We start from the raw sequence: 18,220 nt of genomic DNA, 5'->3' as shown, positions 1-18,220 counted from the left end.
GGTAAGTTATTTTCTTTGGTTTGGTTTGTTTTTTCAGGAAAGTCCTCTCTCGGCATTCTCTGTGCCTCAATTTTCTGTGCTCCTAACATCACCTAACCTTCTGTAGGCCATTAACCATCCTGATCTTGTGTCAATGGAATATTTTCCTGGGGTGTGTGTGTGTGTGTGTGTGTGTGTGTGTGTGTGTGTGAATATTTTGGATCCAGATGGCTCCCTAAAGTTGTATCCTTTTTAGTTTAAAGATATTTTTATAACATGCCAGCTCATAAAACTGGGCAAACAAGTTTCTAGAACAAAACCCCTGAGCTCAGTTTTGTGTGAAATCAAAGGAGTTGATAATGAGCCAGAATCTTCCAGATAAACTGCCTTATATCTAAATGGAGATTAGATTGCTGTTTGACCTGGCTTTATCGCCCTTTCTTTAATCACAGCGTATTTGATATTTCTCTTCCTTGAATGAACTCATTTTCATAGTAGCTTTGGTCACAAGATTAAAGAATCGCTAACTAATTGTTCCAAATAAGCAGAGCAATTCTCTCTGGCTCTGCCTCGGGCTCCCCGCAGTGAAGTCCTCCGCCTGATCTTCAGACCAAGGGAACTTCAAGCCTGACCCCTGCAGGTGGATACATGAAATGCACACCTCCAATCACATCCTGGTCTTTCAAAGTCCCATCAAGTTCTGAAAATAAAAACGTTCATACTTAGTACGATAGGGATATTGATGATATTTATAAGATATATTGTACTTCCTTTTCATTGTATAAATTGCTTTTGGAAAGTAGCAACCACTTGTTTAAAAAGAAGTTAAATTACGTCTGCAAAACACTCTGGTGTGGTTAGCCATTACTTCTTTGTGCCTGTTGAGAAAAATCCAAATGATTTGATTGAACTGGGATCCTCAAATCATGCGGGTTAAAAATGTCCTGATTTGCCCCCACCTTTTTCTAATCAAAAAATTACTCTTTGTCCAGTAACCAAATCCCCCCCTTTCACCAATGCACAACCCAGGTTGCCATAGCTACTTTGGATGTCTATTTACCACACAAACGATCAAAGCCAGGAGACATCCACATACGCACTTAGCCTTAAAATTTGCTGGAATGTCTGCGGATAACATGCAACTACCAATTAACGGATTTGCTTGTAGCCTATGCGGTCTGCAGCCAAGTGAACTACAAACATGACTCAAAAAAAAAAAATTATTTCAAAGTGACCAACAAGGATCTTTTAACTGACAGGAAGTCTTATGATTATAACATTTGCTGAGAAAGAGATAGGAGGGAAGAAATTAAAATTTTAACATATGTTGAAGACATTGCGTTCTCTAAACCATGTGCAAAAACTTAAAACATCTGTTGAAAGGGAACATTTCTCAGATGCATATTTAAAATTCCAGTTAGTTACTGTATCTTTCTATTAGATGTCATAAAAACTGCCTGATCTCAATGTTGAGACAAATGAGAACAGAACTGCCTTTTGAACTGTGAGAGTCTTGACTTTCAGATGAAGGAAACCATACAACATATTTGGGACACAATATACTTGCCAGTTATAGAATGATAAGAAAAAGAATGCTGTAAGAGAGATTCTATTTTAATCCCTAGAATGCCATTTGAGATCCTAAACCTGCACAGGTAGTCTTTCTGGGTGTGTGAGTATTCATCCCCAAACTTGCCCCTAACTTGCTGTGTCTCTTTATACCTAACCTTTCTCTGCCTTCGTCTCACCATTTGTTCAATGAGGATCAAATTGCCACCTCGTTCTTTCCTGGGGATGTGGCAGAGAATAAATAGACTGGTTTGTAAAGGGCTTTCTAATCCTCAGAGGAAAGATTAATACGAAGACTTTCATTATTAAGCCAGATGTCCTTGGGCATTTTAATTCCAATCCAAAGAATGCAGAACGGGCTAATCAAACAGATTCACAGCTTCCTTGAAAGAGCAGCATCCTGGCCTTGCAAGAATTTAGCAGCTACATTACTCATTTTGCTTTAGTAGATCAGAAACACAGCATGCACCTTCTTCTCTTAGAGTTTTTCTCTAAAGTTATCAGGATGTCAAAAACACAAAATATGTCTAGTAGATAATTTTGTCTAGAGAATCTGATTTTTTCCTCCAAGCTCAAGAATGAACTATTTGTTCTTCTCATGTGTAGGGACAATGGGTGGCTTGCCATGTGGGGAGGATATTTGCAGTTGCGGGAATGCCACAGGCAAACCTGTTGTTTTTGGCCAGCCTTCTAGAACAGGTGGCCATGCTTTTCCTTTTGCCTGGGAACAGACCAAATTCCTTCTTAAGGAAGGTTCAGAAAAGTTTACCGTTTATGATCAGAGTGCAGAGACAGGTTGGCATATATTTTAAAATTACTTCCTGATCAAGGTGAGTCAGATTTATACTTTTCTTTGGCCTAACTCAGCCATGGCCTTAGGAACCCTCAAAGAATACTATCTTTCTACACCATTCCTTTTCTGCCAACATGGCAGAAGCCCAAACCCCTGTGAATCTTATAGCTAGTCAAACAGTTTTCTAATTCTGCTGACAATTTCTGGCTACCCCAAATTTCTGGCTATCAGTGGCAGGCAGTGGTCTCTTCTGGGTTGCCACACCAGTGTACGCCATTTGTGCAGCCCTAGGGACAGATCACTCATCAGCAAAGAGATTGAATTTCATCGCTGAGCTGATGACACACAGGTCTGTTTGATAGTTAACCCTGTAAATCCAGCTGGAGCTGCTGGGCTGAGATGACAAATTGGCTGGTGGGTGCAATTCACCCTGCCTGGATGAAATAGTCAGGTTTCCCCACGAGAAATTCAAACAAAGTAGGGATCGACCTATGCCAATAACGCCGCCATCTCATTCCTCCCTACATTCTTGTTCTGGCTGCCATGGAACAACATGTTAGATTCTGGAAACTGTCCTCGTTCTTTGGATGAACAATGATCCTGCCTCTCTCCTTCATCTGCTCCCTTGTTCCATCCCACCCGCTTTCCAAGTTCTGAACAGGACAAAAAAAAAAAAATTATTAGACAAACATAGCTGTGAGATAAAAAGTTGTCCATTCATTAAATAAATAAGGAGTCACTACATGTGTACTTGTGCCCCTAAAACTTCAACACTGAGCTGTTTTTCAAGTTCACATAAATGCCACATACAAGCTGGGGGAAGCAAGCCTTGGGCATAAGGCACGGAGACTGCCATGGTTCCTGAGGAACCGTGTGGGAACAGGGATTCTGGAAGCTGAGCTCAGACACCACCGAGGAGAGGGCAGGTGGCTCTGCACAAGATCAAATAACTTCTTTGTTCCAGCTAAGGACCTTTGTCAAAAATGTTTTGCGTTCCTCTTTTTCCTTTTCAATCCTTTCCAATTAGCCTTCTCCTTCTTTTTCCTTATCCCACTTTGGCAGGCATTAAAAGTATGAGGTTGGACTGTGAGTTTGCAGAACTTAAAACGAGTGTCCGCCCCACAGTCCCTAACAAGGCAAGGGCAATTCATGGCACTCAGACAGGACTTACTCCTCCGCAAGAGCTTTCCTGCACTCACTGAAACTTGCCAAGCACGCTTGCTGAGGGAACAAGTGAGGGGGCAAGAAGGCGGAGGGTTAGCACTGACCGTTCCACAGTTTGATGGGGGATCTGCTTCATCTCCCAAGGCTGCGGGATAGTGTTCTAAACCCCTCGCCTACGTTCCTAAATGGAAAGCTCACTTCCCTCAAAGTGTGTAGGGTGGCTAGCGCCCAACCCACTTAAAAGAAAAAGTGAAGAGCTTTTCCGGTGGCGATACAGATGCTAACTTTCCCTCCCGGATTTATTCAGAGCTGGTAAAAGCAATAGCACTCCTCTTGGAATCCCTGCCCTTCCAACCGATTGGCAGGTTTTTCCAGCCTTGTTTTTCCTTATATGAGTATTGATCTTGATATTTAAAGATATTGACGTAAGATTGTTCCATAACTTTGAGTTGTAAAGCACGCCCTCTCCTTGGCTTCCTACGTCCACTTTTTCTTGCCTTTTCTTGCTTAACAGCAAAGCTATAAACCTCTTCCTGGGCTGATAAGGAATTTTATCATCATGCCCCAGAGCCACGGAAGAAGCTGTTGGTTTAGAATTCTTTTCAAAGACTCATTTAAGTAATCCCCCAGCCCTTTCTCCGCTCACTACTTTCAGGGCTGTCTTCTCACGTCCAGAAGCAATACAGTTTCCAAACTGCTAGAACAGAAAAATTTGCATTTTTCTGGAAGGGCTGTTTGTGCTCATTTCAAGCTGGTTCCGCCTTCTCCGCCAGAAACGCAGAAGTGCTCAGAATGCGAAACCAAAATGAGATAAGCGGCCCCGTGAAATTCTTTTTCAGAACATTCAGCTGTCTTTATTCCAGCCCAAAGCATAGGGCAGAGGCACTAAAAGCTCAAGATACACCCTGCACAATACATTCCAGCGGCTGCAAACTCGAATTGATTTACATAGAGTCTACAAACTGCTTGTAAGCCCTTTACAATGATTGCCTGACATCAACCACCATTAGAGGCAAAAGCGGGGGCGGGTGGCGAGGACCGGACCGGGGTGGCTCAGGTCCTGTGCTTCTTTGGCCGTCTCAGGAAAATGCAGCCCCGTCTTTCCACCAAACGCATCGACTACGGCCGGACGCCTGCTAACTGAGCAAGCTCTCGGGAGTAACAGGTCGCAGGGGTCCCGGGCGGCGCCCGCCCCCTCCGCCGCCAGCGCAGCCGCCTGAGCTTACCTGCCTCATGTTTAGAATCCCATGACCCATCCGGCAGGGAGCGAGCTGCATCGGAGCCCACGCCGCAGTCTTCAGAGCGGAAAACGCCGAACCCGACAGGAGCCCGCAAGACAAAAGCAAGCCGGCGAAATCTCCGGGCAGCAAAGAGCACGTTTTCGTCCTCTTTTCCTTTGATCTGTTGCTACACACACTCTGCCCGAGACAATGTCAAGTTTCTCAACCTTTTCTCCCCCAGCCTATGAAAAGTCGGTCGCAGGGAAGCGAGGACCGCCTGGCTCTTATTTCAAATCAGTTCTCAGAGACGTCGTAGGTGGCTGGCTTGGGCCGTGGAGGAGCTTCGCCAATCAGAAGCAAGGGGGTGGGTCCTGGGAGCCAGAAAGGCTGCGTCCTGGGAGCCAGAAAGGCTGCCTCCGCGAGGATTAGGGGAGCTTTCAGGATTCAAATGACTGGAAGCAGCTGGAAACAGTGTCCAAAGCTCCAAAAGTAAAGGATGAGTTCCATTCTTATCTAACAGCTCTGGTTCTGCTAAACGCTTAACTAGCTAAGGGTCTTAAATCCTTGCATTTTTAAGAGCTCCCTAACAGCGTTAAAACATTTGGAAGGTGCAAAATTATTTCAGCCAGAAAAGTTCAACACTCAGGACCCAAGGGTATTTTTAAAAGGATATCTTGCACTGAAGCCTTACTTTTGCAAAAGACTGGGAAGGAAACCAAATTGTCATGCGTAACACCTTAACTAAAACGAACAATCCGGAAAGGATTGTTACCTGCCTCCTCTCCATATAGATTAACTGTATATTCAATGTAAGAAAAATAAACCTTAATGGGAACGTGCACACAATTTGTTTGAAATGCAGCAAACGAACAACAATCTTTACCTATTGAGGGCCCGAGGCATAATTTCAAATAACAATATTGTCATTACAACAAGAAACACTGACATTTTGTTCAGAAAAAAAACAAAAACAAACAAACAAACAAAAATTTTTCTATGGTTTGGCTTCCCTACAGGGTTGCTTTGTTGAACTTATTAACAGGGACAAGCTGGACATCACCTTGGCAGGATTGCAGGAGACCCGGAGAAGTAGTTGGCTTCTTAGAAACAAACTCAGACTCGAAGTTTCCAAAGTTTGCTTTCTCAACTCCATATAAGCAGTAACTTTTTTCAACTCTTAGCCAACATGATTTTAATGTAAATCTACCTTTTGGATTTCAAGGAAGTGCAAGTTGAGCAAAGAGTACTTTGTGTAGAACCAGTAGCATATTTTCCCCCCAAGAAATGACCGCAATTTTGTGACAATAATTCAATAAAGATTTTAAATGTTTTGGTACCAGAGGAAAAAAAAAAAAAACTTAGAAAATAATGAATTGGTGGCTTCAGGAGTGTCATCTACATGGGTTCAATACATGTGAGCTCTGCCCAGTTCTATGAAAATGTGCTGGCCGGATACCTGGGCCTGGAAGCCCATAACCCTAGCCCCCTGGCCTGAGTAGCCTAAGGAGCCACATAGTGACACCAACTGACTTCAGTCCACTTCTTGTACTTTTACTTGAGAGGCCTTCATATGATACAGTTCAGGATTTCTCAATCTCAGCACTATTGACATTTTGGGCAGGATAATTCTTTGTTATGAGGGCTGTCCTGTGCACTGTAAGATGTGTAGCAGCATCCCTGGATTCTGCACACTAGATGCCAGTAGCACCCCCACAGTTGTGATGACCAATAATGTCTCCAGACATTACCAAATGTCTCCTGGGTGATGAAATCGCGCTTTGAAAGGTTGGTTGTTAAACTTGAGGGTGCAAGGAGACCTCTGGGCAGATTGTTAAAAATGCAAATCCCCAGGCCCCTGCACCAAAAGAATCTGATTCAGTAGGTTTGCTGAGGAGCCTGAGAATCAGCATTTTATCCCACTGACAAAGGACTCTGATTCACTTTGAGATATATTGCCTGTATCCCTGCCCTAGGTATGCCCCAGCCACAGGACACAGGAAGCTACGCAGGGCTGCTGTCATTAAATACCACTGGAGTTCAGTCCCATGGCACATCTGTTGATCACCTTCAGTAGAAGCTACAACTGCATCTACCTTCTGCTTTTATCACCTCAAAGGTAAATATGAGCTGGGATTTCCTCTCTCAAGGACTGTGCCCTTTTAATGTTCCTTCCATTTTTATTCTCCCTTGACTCACTAACCAACTATCCTATAATCTCAAATGTCACCACTCATTCGTGGTTTCCCCAAATGCCCCAAGAAAAACTAATCCTCTCCATCTTCTATGCTCTTAAAGTAAAATGCCCTTATAAAAGAGATTGCAGGGAGCCTGTTTGCCCCTTCTGCCATGTGAGGACACAGCAGCAAGGCACCACTGACGAATCAGAGAACCCTCATCAGACACCAAATCTGCTGGCAGCTTGATCCTGGACTTGTCCGCCTCCAGAACTATGAACAATAAATGTCTGTCATTTATAAGTGACGCAGTCTAAGGCACAGTATTTTGTTAGAGCAGCCTGAACTAACACAGTGCCATAAAATATGCTGCCTTCATGATTCAGAAAAACCTCTAAAAAGTGAATGGTTGGGATACACAAAGTCTGCTTTTTCATTTACAAATAAACAAATAGAAATGTTTAAAATTCTGAGTGAAATAAATGGTCCTTTGGAGGCTGTTCATTGAGTGAGGATTTGACCCACCTATTAGAAACAGTGAGGCCAGGTGCGGTGGCTCATGCCTGTAATCCTAGACCTTTTGGAGGTTGAGGAGAGCGGATGATCATTTGAGCTCAGGAGTTCGAGACCAGCCTGAGCAACATGGTGCAATCCTGTCTCTACAAAAAAAATTAGCTGGGCGTGGTGGTATGTGCCTGTAGTTTCAGGTACTTGGAGGGCTAAGGTAGGAGGATCACTTGAACCCAGGAGGTTGACACTACAGTGAGCCTAGGTTGTGCCACTGCACTCCAGCCTGGGTGACAAGATAAGACTCTGAAAAAAAAAGAAAGAAAGAAGAAGAAAAAAAGAGAAATAAGTAAAATGAGTAAAGGAACTTGCTCTACAAAACTAACAGATGTTCTGTTCCCAAATCTGCAATTAACAATGTTTGCAAATGTTAGCTGAAGGGATGTTGTAAGTTTTGACAGCTCTTCTTCAAAAAAAAGCAGCCTAGTTGATAATCGTGTTAGTTATCTGCAGGTTTGGTTATCAACAGACCTCCTAGCAAACCTAACATAGGTTCTGGGTGGATAGTCCTGTACAGGTGGCACTACTCGGGCACGCACAGGCATTGGTATAGCGCCCTTGGAGAATACCTAACAGTACTTGTGCCACCTCTCTCAGTGTTCTCTTAGATCAAAGAACATGGAGTGTGAATGTTTGTGTAAGTAAAAAATGGCTGAATATCAGCAATTTCACATAGATGATTTTAATGTGTGTCAGGACATATCAAAAGTCAATGAAAATCAAGCTAACGTTGTCTATGCAGCCACCTGGAGAGTGCCCAGTACAAGTGCATAGACTTTGGGAGCTATGAAAAGAGCAAATTTATTCTCCCTCAGAGGTTTCAGAAATCCAGCTGTTTTATTATGGGGACAGAGGGAAATTTATGAAATACTGTGTTCAAGGTGATTAGTAAAGTTAATTTAAGTTGACAACAACAAGAGTCCCCACTTAGAAAAAAAAATCTCTCCTATAATTCTTACAGAAACTCACAAAAAGAAGAAGTTTCTACTCCCTGTGTACAGGTAATCCTTCAATTAGTTTCTTTCGGTTGGTTAAGGGAAACAATGTGGCATACCACAAGGATTCGTCAAATAAGACTTGGAGTCAGTTTTCTGTGCTGACTTGGTCACTAACTGGCTAATAGACCTCAGGTAAACCAATCAATATCTCTAAGCCCAAGATTTCTCAGGGGACAATCAGACAGATTGAATAAAATCATATATTGGAAAGTGTGCCCAGTGCAATCGCCATAGCTTGTTGTGTGAATGTGTTGGATGACCAACGCTGGAAAGAAGGGAAGAAATCTATGAAGTCAGAAATGGACCCTAAGCTTGTTATTTCCTCACTAGAAAATTAAGGAATCAAAGCAAATCATGCCATTTTAAACCTTTCAATTTAATAATTCTATGCTTTTAAAGGTGAAATATTTTAACAGCATCTAGTTTGTGTTAATTGATTAAATATAGCAGATTATTCATTATCTACCCTTGAGTAATCTTGTAAATGGTTTATGCATGAATTTTCAAGGTTTTAATTTTATTTCATTTAACTTTATTACTTTCAAAAAAATTTTTTTGAAACAGGGTCTCACTCTGCTGCCTAGGCTGGAGTGCAGTGGTATAATGGTTATATGACCAGCTCACTTCAGCCTCAACCATCTGGACTCAAGTGATTCTCCCACTTCACCCTCCTGAGTAGATGGCACCACAGGTGCGTGTCAGCATGCCTGGCTAATTTTTTTTACTATTTGTAGAGATGGAGTCTTGCTATGTTGCCCAGTCTGGTCTTGAACTCCTGGGCTCAAGTGATCCTCCTGCTCCAGCCTCCCAAAATCGTTATGCATGAATTTGGCAAGGGCTTCTTATATCCTCTTCCTGTGGTCAAAATCTCCACTCCCAATTGAACTTTCTATTTCATTTCAATACAATAATATCATACTTCCCAAGAGTAATTCTTCAATTTCTGTCATCTATTTTTACTATAATTTTGTATTTAAATTTGAAGGGGAAAATTATTTTAATTAATTATTTTTTAACTGATTGCCTGTATCAGTCAGGGCTCTCCAGAGAAATATAAAATAGGCTTATGTAACTGTGGGGTCTGGCAAGTCTGACATCCATAGGGCAGGCTGGCAGGTGCTGGCTCTGTAGACTTAAGGCAGAATTTCTCCTTCCTCAGGGAAACCTCAATTTTGCTACAAAGGCTTTAACTAATGGGGTGTGGCCCACCTACATTATCAAGAATAATCTCCTTTATTGAAGTCAATTGATCATAAATGAATTTTCAATGTATATATATCTTCAGTATACTTTCATGGCAACACCTAGATTAACATTTGGTTGAATAACTGGGTACCACAGCCTAACCAAGTTAACATATAAACCATCTAAGGCCCATGCTCAAACATTTGTGTGCCCATTGCAACAAGAGTATATGATCAATCAATAAATGTTTACTGAATTGTTGTGACTAATAATAATTTTAAAACCTCCATTAGTAGAAGGCTGTTTTCTTTATCAATAATGAAATTTTGCTAATAGATTTATCATGTACTTATCAACTGCAACGCTGGAAGGTAAGAGCTCTATTTTACTTAATTTTGAGATTAAATGATTTCTAGCTGACAGTTCTTTACAAAGTCAGACTATCAATCAAATGTCAGAATATAATGCAATTATTTTCATACCAAGGCTCAAAATTTTTGCATCCCATGTACTTTTTCTTTGGAAACCACTCAAAGATGTGTTTTAGCAAAATGAGGGTGTTAAACTAAGAAAGATAAGTCAATGAGACTCAGAAAATAGAGGAACCAACATAAAAAGAAGCAGGGAAAGTCCAGGATGATAACTACATAATTATCATGCAGCTGTGTGCAGCATCTTAGAAAGGCCTCATCTAAATTGTAGGAGGAGGATGGAGGACTCCTGGAGGTAGGACTCTGGGGAAAAAATGATACTATAGATTACATTTGATGGCAAACAGGTACACATAAATATAAGCAACAAGTGAGGCCATTATTAACTCCAGGAAAACAAAAGAATGCACACACACACACAAAACGAAGGACTATTATAGAACAGTCCTTAAGTTGGCAGTGATTTCTGATATAGATATTATGGCAGAGACTACTGGTAGCCAATCCAGTATCCATCTTCCCTTTGCTTCTTTTCAATAGAACCTCAATTTACTTGGGGCAGAAATGTGGTCAGCTGAAGAACATTTCCCAGCCCCCTTTGTAGGTATAGGTGATCATATGAAACTACTATGAATTTTTTTTTTTTTTTTTTTTTTTTTAGAGAGACTGGGTCTCGCCACGTTCCCCATGCTGGAGTGCAGTGGCTATTCACAGGCACATTCATATTGCACGCAGCCTCAAACTCCTGGGCTCAAGCCATCCTCCTGCCTCAGCCTCCCGAGTAGCTGGGAATACAAGCTCATACCACCGTGTCTGGTAGGCCTATGAAATTTTAATAGAAGCTACTGTGTGCTATATAGGGCTTTTGAGAAAGCCATTTAAAGGGAACACACACCGTTTGCTCTTTGCCCTTCCTGGATTTCTCCACCAGGAATGGTTGCAACGTCTGAGGGACTGGGGCCTTTCTGTAACCATGACGAGGATAGAACACCTAGTAAAGCTGGATAACAGATAAGATTGAAGGATCTTGGATTTCTGATGACATCTTGGAGCCTCCAAATGAGCCCTAAGTTTCATGTTCTATGGAAAAATAAATTGCTAAATTGTTTGAGTAAATGTTTTGGGACCTGTGTTACTAGATGAACATAATTCCTGACACCATGATATTGGAAGAATGTGGGACTGGGATGAGGAGGGCTAATTCCTTTTTGATCGTAGATAGAATGTTAAGAATAATGTCCAAAATTCATAAACCAGGAAAGAGCAGTAAAAACATATTATGGGAAATATGGAGCTATATGCCAGAGGAGATACTTGCCAGTTGAAAGTGATTGTCCTAGGGTGGAGTGGGATGGGACAGGGATTACTGTTTTTCATTAAGAGTCTTTCATACATTTGTACATTAAACATATACTACATTGATAAAATTAAAATTAGTTTAAAATAAACAAAAAGATACTCTGTGGTTATAAAATCAATTTCTTATTCTTAAAGTCACTTCCTATGAACTAGCAGTATTTTATTATCATCTGGCCCATAGATGACCAAAGAGTCATGGTAGAGCTTCAGAGAAATTACATGCCTAATGGCCCATTCTGAACCCTAAGTATAATATCATCACGTTGTGCACATATGACCTGATTGGCATTTCCTGTTTCCACCATTACAGCTTTAATTTGTTCAAGGTTTATGATTGTTTTGCCACATGTAGCCAGAAATGCATATAGAGGGTTCTGATCCAAATTGTTTAGGACAAATGTTCTTTTAGATCTCCAGGAATGAATATTCTATATCCAAGATATCTTAATAATTCATTAGAGTAATCAAAAACCACCTTTTGTTCTTATTCCTAATTGGCATCATTCTTGATTTAAATCTCTTTTTTTGTGGGTTTTAGTATGACTAGGAGTAGCTGGTTACTATTCTTCATATTTAACCATTTTACTTCTTGTCCTTATTCTTTTATCTCACTTTGCTTATATATGAGAAATATTAGTCCCTCAAACCTTTAATATTTTAATGCACAAAGCTGATTTTTAAATTAGTCTTAGAGATTAAAAATACTAACTTTTATGAATCAGACCTCATTTTTTGTATGTTAGAAACAAGCAAATCAGGCTGGATCATTGATAAGCATGTGGACATAAGGAAGTGAATAAAAATTTTAATCAAAAGAAGCTTTGAACAGGATTAAAAAGGCAATGCTTTATCTTTTAGATTAGTACATAAATGCACAGAATGATTGCCAGGATGGTTGTGTTATTTCTGATTGGTGAAAATCCTCTCCCACTTCACAAATACCTGGATCTAAGATGGTAGTAAAGATAAAAACTACTTAGGAATCATGGTTTATGTGTCTCTTTCCTTTGTTACACACAGATCATGGTGGGTTTGTTTTTTTTTTAAACATTTTTTAATGGCCAAGGAAATAATATTTACCCTTATTTCCTTATAACTAGGTAGCTTGTTTTAAGGTTTTTTTTTTCTGTTGAGAACCACTTAGGAAAATCAGCACATACTGAGGTAGGTTTTCCTATATTATTCCCCTGATGCAAAATAAACATATTTAGTCATGGCAAGAAAAAAATGCAAACATGGATATCAGTGCCTCAGCTTTTCCCATATTTATTAAAGAGATCTAAATGTCTGAGAAAATGCATTCAAATGAGGCTTCATTTTATTTCTCCTTTGAATTATTAATTTACGAAAGGAAAGGCTTATATTGCCTGTCTACATTATCTCATAAATAGCAATCCTATGCAATATTATTTTAATATGAGTGATATAGTATCATACAATGAACAAAATAACTACTCTTATTCATAGCATTATTTAAGTTGTACCACAATGCCCTAGTGATATTTGTCCTAAACTCTATCTGTGTGGGAAAAAAAGATAATTTTGTTATGGTCATCTTTAGAAAGCAACCAATTCTCAGATAGGTGGACTTTTCTTCAACTGGACAAATTCATTTAGCCCAATTAAGGGAATTCAAAACCAGCTGTTATGCCACACACTGAGAGGTCTAATGAGATAAAAATATGACTACCTACATTAGAGAGATGTGCAATTTAATATAATATAATATAACCCACCAGGTGGTATTTGTGCTGAATTAAAAGGCAGGCAATTGAAAAAAAAATCCCATATCTATCATGGACCAGTTATACATCAGGCCCTCTTTGGAGATGCAGCAAGTGTACAGTTGGCATATGGGACACTGGGATCTATCTCTCAAACTCCAGAACCCGTACTCTTTCCAGCATGTTCAGCATGTGGTGCTGCCACCCTAGTTCAGATGCAGGTCCCCTTTGGAATGAGGCATCAAAATGCAGTATGCCCATGACTCTCACAAACACTCCTTCAGCTCCTGTGCCTCATATGGAGGTGATGGGATTTACCACTTAGATGGTTCTAAAACCCCCAACCTCAATCTACCTCCAAAAGTTTCTCATGTTGCATCTTCAAGATGAGTCAGGAATTTGCCATTACATTTGGAAGCAAACTGAAGCAATTTAATGATTTTTTTTTTTTTTGAGATAGCCTCACTCTGTTGTCCAGGCTGGAGTTCAGTAGCATGATCTTGGCTTACTACAACCTCTGCTTCCTGAGTTCAAGCTATTCTCCAGCCTCAGCCACTTGAGTAGCTGGGATTACAGGTGAGTGCCACCATGTCTGGCTAATTTTTTTTTTTTTGTATTTTTAGTAGGGACAGGGACTCGCCATGTTGGCCAGGCTGGTCTCGAACTCCTGGCCTCAAGTGATCCACCAGCTTTGGCCTCCCAAAGTGCTGAGATTATAGACATTAGCCACTGAGCCTAGCCAGCACTGTAATGATTTTTATTTACCTTAAATGGTTCTCTAAATTTGGGCTGTGTTCATCCAATCAATCGTAGGTAGGAAAAAAACAATGCATTTGTCTGTTAAGGGAGTAGCCCTCATGGAAAAAGATGTTGGTATTGTGCTATGCAGAGGAGGATTTGGATTTTAGGGCTATTTCTGCAGGACTGTAAATGAGGTTTTCCTTCTCCATTCATAATTGCTCAATGATGCTCCTAGTGGAATACATTTGTGTGATTCATTTCCACAGTTAGAAATGAAGCCTTGGAGCACTTTAGTTTATTCAGAGCTAATTGGTGCATCAATGTTCTAGCCATTGATTTCATTAGCAACACATAAATAGATATCTGTACATCTTTATGAATTGATTTTCATCACTCCCAGGGAATCCAAAGATCTCAAGTGTAGAGACAAGTGCTTCCTATAAGAAAAAGATTCTGAGAGACTCACATGCCTTAACCATATGCCAACAAAGATGGTACACCTTCCTTATGCCAGAACGATCATAGGAATTCAGTTAGTATTTATGGACTACAGCTATAACACCCTGAACATGCCTGATCTCATCAGCAAGTATTTATTTATTAAGTATTTATTGGGTGTCTACTATGTGCCAGACATTGTTCTAGGCGCTGACGATATAGACAGGTACAAATAGGTTAAGTGCTGCTGTCATGAGCATATTTTCTAGTGAAAGGAGATAGACAAACACATCAACAAATAAGTAGAAAGTAGGTCTGATGGTGATAGGGGCTATTGTAAGTGGGGTAAGGAGTGTCAGTGGGGTGAGGAGTTTATATTTTTTATAGGGTGATATTTTAGCAGAGTCCTAAGGAAGTGAGGAAGCAAGACTTTCAACTGCAGTGATGAATGGGGACAGAGTTATCCAGGCAGAGGAAACAGTGATTGCAGAACCTGTGAAGCCAGGGTGAACTCAACCAACACAGGAAGGCTGTGGAGGTTGGAGCAGAGGGAGTAAGGACTACAGCAGCAGGAGCTGAGGTCTCAGGAATGTGTCTGAGTGTGTGTGTGTGATGGGGGAGAGTGGTTGTGGGTGGGTGTTGGTGGGGCAGTGTTTGCAGATCCCATAGGATCTGGTAGATCACTAGAAGGATCTTGTGTTTTCTTGTAGTAAGATGGGAAGATTTCAGAGCTCAGGAGTGACAATATCCAATTGACATTATAGAGCTCAGTCTGACTGCTAGACAGACAGCAGCTTGCAAGGCAGGAAGAAGATGTTAAGAGATGATTGTGGAGAGAGAGATCCAAGATGGCTGATTACTAGCAGCTCAGGCTCATAGTTTCCACTGAAAGCGCAGAGGACGAGAGGACGCCACACTTTCAGACAAATATTTGTTGCTCAAGGACCAGGAGATTCCCAGCGGAGGAGCCCCACGGGTCGCCAGGGCGACTCTTGTGGCCGGCGCGGCGGTTTTGCTGGCGCCTTAGCACGGCAGTTCTTGGTGCAGAGTCCGGAGATTCCTGGGCAGAAAAGCACCATCAATCTTAACACCGCTGTTTTGGCCGGCACAGTGGATTGCTCAGATTTCGGCGCTGGGAATCAACAAGTTGGATGTCCGCTCAGAGACCTAGTTAGAAAGTTGGTAATTACAAAGACGACAGAGGGATAAATATATAATGAAGGGAAGAAACCAGCCTAAAAAGGCAAAGAATACTCAAAATCAGAATGCATCTCCCTCTACAGGGGATTGCAATTCCTCATCAGTAACGGAACAAGGCTTAATGGAGAACAAGTGTGTTCCAATAACAGAAGCAGGTTTCAAAATGTGGGTGATAAGAAACTTCTGTGAATTAAAAGAACTTGTTCTAACCCAATGCAAAGAAACTAAGAACCTTGAAAAAAGGTTTGACGAAATGTTAATGAGAATGGACAATTTAGAGAGGAATATAAGTGAATTGATGGAGCTGAAAAACACAACACGATAACTTCGCAAAGTATGCACAAGTTTAAACAGTCAAATTGATCAAGCAGAAGAAAGGATATCAGAAGTCGAGGACCAGCTCAGTGAAATGAAACGAGAAGACAAGATTGGAGTAAAAAGGATAAAAAGGAAAGAGCAAAGTCTCCAGGAAATATGGGACTATGTGAAAAGACCTAATTTACGTTTGATAGGTGTACCTGAATGTGATGAAGAGAATGAATCCAAGTTGGAAAATACTCTTCAGGATATCATTCGGGAAAACTTTCCCAACCTGGCAAGGCAGAGTAATATTCAACTCCAGGTAATACAGAGAACACCAGAAAGATATTCTTCAAGAAGACCAACCCCAAGGCACATAATTGCCAGATTTATTAGGGTTGAAATGAAGGAGAAAATACTAAGGGCAGCCAGAGAGAAAGGTCAGGTTACCCACAAAGGGAAACCTATCAGACTTACAGCAGATCTCTCAGCAGAAACCCTACAAGCCAGAAAAGAGTGGGGACCAATATTTAACATCCTTAAAGAAAATAACTTTCAACCCAGAATTTCATATCCAGCCAAACTAAGCTTTATAATTGAAGGAAAAAATAAATCTTTTGTGAACAAACAAGTACTTAGAGACTTCACCACCACCAGGCCTGCTTTACAAGAGCTTCTGAAAGAAGCACTATATATAAAGGAACAACCAATATCAGCCTTTCCAAAAATATATCAAAAAGCAAAGAGCATTAACACAATGAAAATTTTACACTAACTAATGGGCAAAACAGCCAGCTAGTATCAAATGCCAGTATTAAACTTATATATATTCTAATTGGATAAAAAGCCAAAACCCATCGGTATGATGCATCCAGACCCATCTCACATGCAACGATACACAAAGACTCAAAACAAAGAGAAGGAGGAAGATTTATCAACCAAACAGAGAGTAAAAATAAACAAATAAACCAAAAGCAGGAAATGCAATTCTCGCCTCTGATAAAGTAGACTTTAAAGCAACAAAGAGCAAAAGAGGCAAAGAAGGACATTACATAATGGCAAAAGGATCAATGTAACGAGAAGAGCTAACGATTTTATAGATCAACGAGACAGAAAATTAACAAGGACATCCAGGACTTGAACTCAGACCCGGAACAAGTAAACTTAATAAACATTTATAGAACTCTCCACTTCAAATACACAAAACATACATTACCACCTCACACCTATTCCAAAAGCGACTACATAATTGGAAGTAAATCACTCCTCAGTAATCGCATAGCATTTCATAGGTTTAAATGAAATATTGGTTGGCTGCTTGTTTGTTATTTTCTTCCCTTATTCCTTCCTGTCTACATCAAGTATAATTATTGGTATAAAAGAGGTTTTCAATACCCATTACTAAACTGCATTCTAGCCTGGGCAAGAAAGCAATACTCCCATTCTCTCTCTCTCTTTCTCTTCCTTTTTCTTCCTCTTCTTCATTCTTTTTTTTTTTCTTTCTTTCTTTCTTAAAAAAAAAAAGAGAGATGATTGTGGATTGGGTTGGGGTGACACTGGAGGTGGGGTGACTTGGGGAGTTTCTGAATAGATTTTGATGGTACAGTGTGTGGCTTGCTGATGGAATGTGTCAGATAAAGAGCGGAAACGAGATTTTCAGAGTCTTTCCTGGGACAGCTGGGAGAATGGAGTCACTATTTACTGAGATGGGGACGACTGCAGGAGGAGCAGCTGATAGGAGGGACCACTACCTTGCTTCAGTGTCCTGTGGGGGGTGGCAGTCTGGAGGCTTTGTAAAATTATCCAGATAACAAGAAGGTCCAGGGATATTTGGATCATGCCCAAAAGTTTATACTATACATGGAAAAAACTGAACATAAATACTTGATTTATTATTCCCAATCAATGCAGTATAGCACTGTGGCTAGCAGCACTAATGCTGGAAACAGCCTTAGTCCAAATATCAACTCTGTCACTTAACAGCTGTGTTAACTTGGCCCATCTGCTTAATCTCCTTCAAAGTTATTGTGAGAATTGAATGAGGTGATTTGTTTAAAAAATAATAATGTTATTTAACATTCATTGAGTGCTTATTAGAAGCCAGACACTGTTGTAAGCACGTTTAATCTTCCTTCACCCTATGAGAAAAGGTACTAATATTATCTCAGTTTTCCAGAGGAGAAAACTGAGACAGAGAAGCAAAGTAACTTGCCAAGGTCACACAGCTAGGAGGCCATAGATACTAGTTTGTGCACTCAGGCTGACTAGTTCCTGAAAACATGCTCTTAACCATAGAACTATGAGAACACAGCACATAGTAAATACTCAAAAACAGTAGCTTGTATTATGATCAGGTAACTCATAAAACAAAAACATCA

The 18,220-nt window shown here is 40.5% G+C and overlaps 1 protein-coding gene across 3 annotated transcripts in view; it reads right to left on the bottom strand.

The window, feature by feature from the left end:
* Positions 1-18,220, bottom strand: part of MID1 (midline 1) — a 362,650-nt gene that overhangs the window by 169,127 nt on the left and 175,303 nt on the right. For 2 of the 3 annotated variants that reach the window (XM_064364525.1, XM_064364529.1), the window contains exon 1: positions 4,732-5,038. The exons of the other annotated variant lie outside the window; for it this stretch is intronic. The gene's annotated coding sequence lies outside the window, so the exon portion shown is untranslated. Of the gene's footprint in view, positions 1-4,731; positions 5,039-18,220 lie in introns of those variants that run through there. 3 annotated transcript variants of the gene reach the window in all.

Source organism: Aotus nancymaae, unplaced genomic scaffold (assembly GCF_030222135.1).
Source record: "Aotus nancymaae isolate 86718 unplaced genomic scaffold, 86718_ANA_hifiasm-v0.15.2.pri h1tg000058l, whole genome shotgun sequence".
Classification (NCBI taxonomy): Eukaryota; Metazoa; Chordata; class Mammalia; order Primates; family Aotidae; genus Aotus; species Aotus nancymaae.
The sequence above is the reverse complement of the archived record's forward strand: the minus strand, read 5'-3'. Positions and strand labels throughout refer to the sequence as shown.